Source organism: Amblyomma mixtum, chromosome 10, assembly GCF_055824585.1.
Source record: "Amblyomma mixtum isolate Tamu chromosome 10, ASM5582458v1, whole genome shotgun sequence".
In the NCBI taxonomy this organism is placed as follows: Eukaryota; Metazoa; Arthropoda; class Arachnida; order Ixodida; family Ixodidae; genus Amblyomma; species Amblyomma mixtum.
The window spans coordinates 81,482,229-81,490,312 of NC_143021.1; positions in this window are offsets into that span (position 1 = coordinate 81,482,229).

Consider the following 8,084-nt stretch of genomic DNA (forward strand, 5'->3'; position numbering starts at 1 on the left):
CCTCCTAGAATGTTGTGTGGAAAGGGCTTCTCCTGATTTTTGCCTCCTGATCCTCCCGATCGAGAAAAACCACGTGATTTCCTCCACACTTTTCTCCCAGAATGTTCTGTGGAAAGGGCTTCTCCTGATTTTTGCATCCTGATCCTCCCGATCGAGAAAAACTGCGTGATTTCCTCCACACTTTTCTCCCAGAGTGTTGTGTGGAAAGGGCTTCTCCTGATTTTTGCCTCCTGATCCTCCCGATTGAGAAAAACCACGTGATTTCCTCCACGCTTTTCTCCCAGATTGTTGTGTGGAAAGGGCTTCTCCTGATTTTTGCCTCCATATCCTCCCGATCGAGAAAAACCAGGTGATTTCCTTCACACTTTCCTCCCAGAATGTTGTGTGGAAAGGGCTTCTGATTTTTGCCTCCTGATCCTCCCGATCGAGAAAAACCACGTGATTTCCTCCACACTTTTCTCCCAGAGTGTTGTGTGGAAAGGGCTTCTCCTGATCTTTGCATCCTGATCCTCCCGATCGAGAAAAACCACGTGATTTCCTGCACACTTTTCTCCCAGAGTGTTGTGTGGAAAGGGCTTCTCCTGATTTTTGCCTCCTGATCCTCCCGATTGAGAACAAGCACGTGATTTCCTCCAGACTTTTCTCCCAGATTGTTGCGTGGAAAGGGCTTCTGATTTTTGCCTCCTGATCCTCCCGATCGAGAAAAACCAGGTGATTTCCTCCACACTTTCCTCCCAGAATGTTGTGTGGAAAGGGCTTCTCCTGATTTTTGCCTCCTGATCCTCCCGATTGAGAAAAACCACGTGATTTCCTCCACACTTTTCTCCCAGATTGTTGTGTGGAAAGGGCTTCTCGTGATTTTTGCCTCCATATCCTCCCGATCGAGAAAAACCAGGTGATTTCCTTCACACTTTCCTCCCAGAATGTTGTGTGGAAAGGGCTTCTGATTTTTGCCTCTTGATCCTCCCGATCGAGAAAAAGCACGTTATTTCCTCCACACTTTTCTCCCAGAGTGTTGTGTGGAAAGGGCTTCTCCTGATTTTTGCATCCTGATCCTCCCGATGAAGAAAAACCACGTGATTTCCTGCACACTTTTCTCCCAGAGTGTTGTGTGGAAAGGCCTTCTCCTGATTTTTGCCTCCTGATCCTCCCGATTGAGAACAAGCACGTGATTTCCTCCACACTTTTCTCCCAGAGTGTTGTGTGGAAAGGGCTTCTCCTGATCTTTGCATCCTGATCCTCCCGATCGAGAAAAACCACGTGATTTCCTGCACACTTTTCTCCCAGAGTGTTGTGTGGAAAGGGCTTCTCCTGATTTTTGCCTCCTGATCCTCCCGATTGAGAACAAGCACGTGATTTCCTCCAGACTTTTCTCCCAGATTGTTGCGTGGAAAGGGCTTCTGATTTTTGCCTCCTGATCCTCCCGATCGAGAAAAACCAGGTGATTTCCTCACACTTTCCTCCCAGAATGTTGTGTGGAAAGGGCTTCTCCTGATTTTTGCCTCCTGATCCTCCCGATTGAGAAAAACCACGTGATTTCCTCCACACTTTTCTCCCAGATTGTTGTGTGGAAAGGGCTTCTCCTGATTTTTGCCTCCATATCCTCCCGATCGAGAAAAACCAGGTGATTTCCTTCACACTTTCCTCCCAGAATGTTGTGTGGAAAGGGCTTCTGATTTTTGCCTCCTGATCCTCCCGATCGAGAAAAACCACGTTATTTCCTCCACACTTTTCTCCCAGAGTGTTGTGTGGAAAGGGCTTCTCCTGATTTTTGCATCCTGATCCTCCCGATCAAGAAAAACCACGTGATTTCCTGCACACTTTTCTCCCAGAGTGTTGTGTGGAAAGGCCTTCTCCTGATTTTTGCCTCCTGATCCTCCCGATTGAGAACAAGCACGTGATTTCCTACAGACTTTTCTCCCAGATTGTTGTGTGGAAAGGGTTTCTCCTGATTTTTGCCTCCTGATCCTCCCGATCGAGAAAAACCAGGTGATTTCCTCCACACTTTTCTCCCAGATTGTTGTGTCGAAAGAGCTTCTCCTGATTTTTGCCTCCTGATCCTCCCGATCGAGAAAAACCACGTGATTTCCTCCACACTTTCCTCCCAGAATGTTGTGTGGAAAGAGCTTCTCCTGATTTTTGCCTCCTGATCCTCCCGATCGAGAAAAACCACGTGATTTGCTCCACACTTTTCTCCCAGATTGTTGTGTGGAAAGGGCTTCTCCTGATTTTTGCCTCCATATCCTCCCGATCGAGAAAAACCAGGTGATTTCCTTCACACTTTCCTCCCAGATTGTTGTGTGGAAAGGGCTTCTCCTGATTTTTGCCTCCTGATCCTCACGATCGAGAAAAACCAGGTGATTTCCTTCACACTTTCCTCCCAGAATGTTGTGTGGAAAGGGCTTCTCCTGATTTTTGCCTCCTGATCCTCCCGATCGAGAAACACCACGTGATTTCCTCCACACTTTTCTCCCAGAGTGTTGTGTGGAAAGGGCTTCTCCTGATTTTTGCCTCCTGATCCTCCCGATCGAGAAAAACCACGTGATTTCCTGCACACTTTTCTCCCAGAGTGTTGTGTGCAAAGGGCTTCTCCTGATTTTTGCCTCCTGATCCTCCCGATCGAGAAAAACCAGGTGATTTCCTCCACACTTTCCTCCCAGAATGTTGTGTGGAAAGGGCTTCTCCTGATTTTTGCCTCCTGATCCTCCCGATCGAGAAAAACCAGGTGATTTCCTTCACACTTTCCTCCCAGAATGTTGTGTGGAAAGGGCTTCTGATTTTTGCCTCCTGATCCTCCCGATCGAGAAAAACCACTGGATTTCCTCCACACTTTTCTCCCAGAGTGTTGTGTGGAAAGGGCTTCTCCTGATTTTTGCCTCCTGATCCTCCCGATCGAGAAAAACCACGTGATTTCCTGCACACTTTTCTCCCAGAGTGTTGTGTGCAAAGGGCTTCTCCTGATTTTTGCCTCCTGATCCTCCCGATCGAGAAAAACCAGGTGATTTCCTCCACACTTTCCTCCCAGAATGTTGTGTGGAAAAGGCTTCTCCTGATTTTTACCTCCTGATCCTCCCGATCGAGAAAAACCACGTGATTTCCTCCACACTTTTCTCCCAGATTGTTGTGTGGAAAGAGCTCCTGATTTTTGCCTCCTGATGCTCCCGATCGAGAAAAACCAGGTGATTTCCTCCACACTTTCCTCCCAGAATGTTGTGTGGAAAGGGCTTCTCCTGATTTTTGCCTCCTGATCCTCCCGATCGAGAAAAACCAGGTGATTTCCTCCACACTTTTCTCCCAGAGTGTTGTGTGGAAAGGGCTTCTCCTGATTTTTGCCTCCTGATCCTCCCGATCGAGAAAACCCACGTGATTTCCTGCACACTTTTCTCCCAGAGTGTTGTGTGCAAAGGGCTTCTCCTGATTTTTTGCCTCCTGATCCTCCCGATCGAGAAAAACCAGGTGATTTCCTCCACACTCCTCCCAGAATGTTGTGTGGAAAGGGCTTCTCCTGATTTTTGCCTCCTGATCCTCCCGATCGAGAAAAACCACGTGATTTCCTCCACACTTTTCTCCCAGATTGTTGTGTGGAAAGAGCTTCTCCTGATTTTTGCCTCCTGATGCTCCCGATCGAGAAAAACCACGTGATTTCCTCCACACTTTCCTCCCAGAATGTTGTGAGGAATGGGCTTCTCTTGATTTTTGCCTCCTGATCCTCCCGATCGAGAAAAACCACGTGATTTGCTCCACCCTTTTCTCTCAGAGTGTTGTGTGGAAAGGGCTTCTCCTGATTTTTGCCTCCTGATCCTCCCGATCGAGAAAAACCAGGTGATTTCCTCCACACTTTCCTCCCAGAATGTTGTGTGGAAAGGGCTTCTGATTTTTGCCTCCTGATCCTCCCGATCGAGAAAAACCACGTGATTTCCTCCACACTTTTCTCCCAGAATGTTGTGTGGAAAGGGCTTCTCCTGATTTTTGCATCCTGATCCTCCCGATCGAGAAAAACTACGTGATTTCCTCCACACTTTTCTCCCAGAGTGTTGTGTGAAAAGGGCTTCTCCTGATTTTTGCCTCCTGATCCTCCCGATTGAGAAAAACCACGTGATTTCCTCCACACTTTTCTCCCAGACTGTTGTGTGGAAAGGGCTTCTCCAGATTTTTGCCTCCATATCCTCCCGATCGAGAAAAACCAGGTGATTTCCTTCACACTTTCCTCCCAGAATGTTGTGTGGAAAGGGCTTCTCCTGATTTTTGCCTCCTGATCCTCCCGATCGAGAAAAACCAGGTGATTTCCTCCACACTTTTCTCCCAGATTGTTGTGTGGAAAGAGCTTCTCCTGATTTTTGCCTCCTGATCCTCCCGATCGAGAAAAACCACGTGATTTCCTCCACACTTTCCTCCCAGAATGTTGTGTGGAAAGAGCTTCTCCTGATTTTTGCCTCCTGATCCTCCCGATCGAGAAAAACCACGTGATTTGCTCCACACTTTTCTCCCAGATTGTTGTGTGGAAAGGGCTTCTCCTGATTTTGCCTCCATATCCTCCCGATCGAGAAAAACCAGGTGATTTCCTGCACACTTTTCTCCCAGAGTGTTGTGTGCAAAGGGCTTCTCCTGATTTTTGCCTCCTGATCCTCCCGATCGAGAAAAACCAGGTGATTTCCTCCACACTTTCCTCCCAGAATGTTGTGTGGAAAGGGCTTCTGATTTTTGCCTCCTGATCCTCCCGATCTAGAAAAACCACGTGATTTCCTCCACACTTTTCTCCCAGATTGTTGTGTGGAAAGAGCTTCTCCTGATTTTTGCCTCCTGATCCTCCCGATCGAGAAAAACCACGTTATTTCCTCCACACTTTTCTCCCAGAGTGTTGTGTGGAAAGGGCTTCTCCTGATTTTTGCCTCCTGATTCTCCCGATCGAGAAAAACCAGGTGATTTCCTGTACACTTTCCTCCCAGAATGTTGTGAGGAAAGGGCTTCTCCTGATTTCTGCCTCCTTATCCTCCCGATCGAGAAAAACCACGTGATTTCCTCCACACCTTTCTCCCAGAGTGATGTGTGGAAAGGGCTTCTCCTGATTTTTGCCTCCTGATCCTCCCGATAGAGAAAAACCACGTTATTTCCTCCACACTTTTCTCCCAGAGTGTTGTGTGGAAAGGGCTTCTCCTGATTTTTGCCTCCTGATTCTCCCGATCGACAAAAACCAGGTGATTTCCTCCACACTTTCCTCCCAGAATGTTGTGAGGAAAGGGCTTCTCCTGATTTCTGCCTCCTGATCCTCCCGATAGAGAAAAACCACTGGATTTCCTCCACACTTTTCTCCCAGAGTGTTGTGTGGAAAGGGCTTCTCCTGATTTTTGCCTCCTGATCCTCCCGATCGAGAAAAACCACGTGATTTCCTGCACACTTTTCTCCCAGAGTGTTGTGTGCAAAGGGCTTCTCCTGATTTTTGCCTCCTGATCCTCCCGATCGAGAAAAACCAGGTGATTTCCTCCACACTTTCCTCCCAGAATGTTGTGTGGAAAAGGCTTCTCCTGATTTTTACCTCCTGATCCTCCCGATCGAGAAAAACCACGTGATTTCCTCCACACTTTTCTCCCAGATTGTTGTGTGGAAAGAGCTCCTGATTTTTGCCTCCTGATGCTCCCGATCGAGAAAAACCAGGTGATTTCCTCCACACTTTCCTCCCAGAATGTTGTGTGGAAAGGGCTTCTCCTGATTTTTGCCTCCTGATCCTCCCGATCGAGAAAAGCCACGTGATTTCCTCCACACTTTTCTCCCAGATTGTTGTGTGGAAAGGGCTTCTCCTGATTTTTGCCTCCTGATCCTCCCGATCGAGAAAAACCAGGTGATTTCCTCCACACTTTTCTCCCAGAGTGTTGTGTGGAAAGGGCTTCTCCTGATTTTTGCCTCCTGATCCTCCCGATCGAGAAAAACCACGTGATTTCCTGCACACTTTTCTCCCAGAGTGTTGTGTGCAAAGGGCTTCTCCTGATTTTTTGCCTCCTGATCCTCCCGATCGAGAAAAACCAGGTGATTTCCTCCACACTCCTCCCAGAATGTTGTGTGGAAAGGGCTTCTCCTGATTTTTGCCTCCTGATCCTCCCGATCGAGAAAAACCACGTGATTTCCTCCACACTTTTCTCCCAGATTGTTGTGTGGAAAGAGCTTCTCCTGATTTTTGCCTCCTGATGCTCCCGATCGAGAAAAACCACGTGATTTCCTCCACACTTTCCTCCCAGAATGTTGTGAGGAATGGGCTTCTCTTGATTTTTGCCTCCTGATCCTCCCGATCGAGAAAAACCACGTGATTTGCTCCACCCTTTTCTCTCAGAGTGTTGTGTGGAAAGGGCTTCTCCTGATTTTTGCCTCCTGATCCTCCCGATCGAGAAAAACCAGGTGATTTCCTCCACACTTTCCTCCCAGAATGTTGTGTGGAAAGGGCTTCTGATTTTTGCCTCCTGATCCTCCCGATCGAGAAAAACCACGTGATTTCCTCCACACTTTTCTCCCAGAATGTTGTGTGGAAAGGGCTTCTCCTGATTTTTGCATCCTGATCCTCCCGATCGAGAAAAACTACGTGATTTCCTCCACACTTTTCTCCCAGAGTGTTGTGTGGAAAGGGCTTCTCCTGATTTTTGCCTCCTGATCCTCCCGATTGAGAAAAACCACGTGATTTCCTCCACACTTTTCTCCCAGATTGTTGTGTGGAAAGGGCTTCTCCAGATTTTTGCCTCCATATCCTCCCGATCGAGAAAAACCAGGTGATTTCCTTCACACTTTCCTCCCAGAATGTTGTGTGGAAAGGGCTTCTCCTGATTTTTGCCTCCTGATCCTCCCGATCGAGAAAAACCAGGTGATTTCCTCCACACTTTTCTCCCAGATTGTTGTGTGGAAAGAGCTTCTCCTGATTTTTGCCTCCTGATCCTCCCGATCGAGAAAAACCACGTGATTTCCTCCACACTTTCCTCCCAGAATGTTGTGTGGAAAGAGCTTCTCCTGATTTTTGCCTCCTGATCCTCCCGATCGAGAAAAACCACGTGATTTGCTCCACACTTTTCTCCCAGATTGTTGTGTGGAAAGGGCTTCTCCTGATTTTTGCCTCCATATCCTCCCGATCGAGAAAAACCAGGTGATTTCCTGCACACTTTTCTCCCAGAGTGTTGTGCGCAAAGGGCTTCTCCTGATTTTTGCCTCCTGATCCTCCCGATCGAGAAAAACCAGGTGATTTCCTCCACACTTTCCTCCCAGAATGTTGTGTGGAAAGGGCTTCTGATTTTTGCCTCCTGATCCTCCCGATCTAGAAAAACCACGTGATTTCCTCCACACTTTTCTCCCAGATTGTTGTGTGGAAAGAGCTTCTCCTGATTTTTGCCTCCTGATCCTCCCGATCGAGAAAAACCACGTTATTTCCTCCACACTTTTCTCCCAGAGTGTTGTGTGGAAAGGGCTTCTCCTGATTTTTGCCTCCTGATTCTCCCGATCGAGAAAAACCAGGTGATTTCCTGTACACTTTCCTCCCAGAATGTTGTGAGGAAAGGGCTTCTCCTGATTTCTGCCTCCTTATCCTCCCGATCGAGAAAAACCACGTGATTTCCTCCACACTTTTCTCCCAGAGTGATGTGTGGAAAGGGCTTCTCCTGATTTTTGCCTCCTGATCCTCCCGATAGAGAAAAACCACGTTATTTCCTCCACACTTTTCTCCCAGAGTGTTGTGTGGAAAGGGCTTCTCCTGATTTTTGCCTCCTGATTCTCCCGATCGACAAAAACCAGGTGATTTCCTCCACACTTTCCTCCCAGAATGTTGTGAGGAAAGGGCTTCTCCTGATTTCTGCCTCCTTATCCTCCCGATCGAGAAAAGCCACGTGATTTCCTCCACACTTTTTTCCTAGATTGTTGTGTGGAAAGGGCTTCTCCTGACTTTTGCCTCCTGATCCTCCCGATCGAGAAAAACCAGGTGATTTTCTCCACACTTTCCTCCCAGAATGTTGTGTGGAAAGGGCTTCTCCTGATTTTTGCCTCCTGATCCTCCCGATCGAGAAAAACCACGTGATTTCCTCCACACTTTTCTCCCAGAGTGGTGTGTGGAAAGGGCT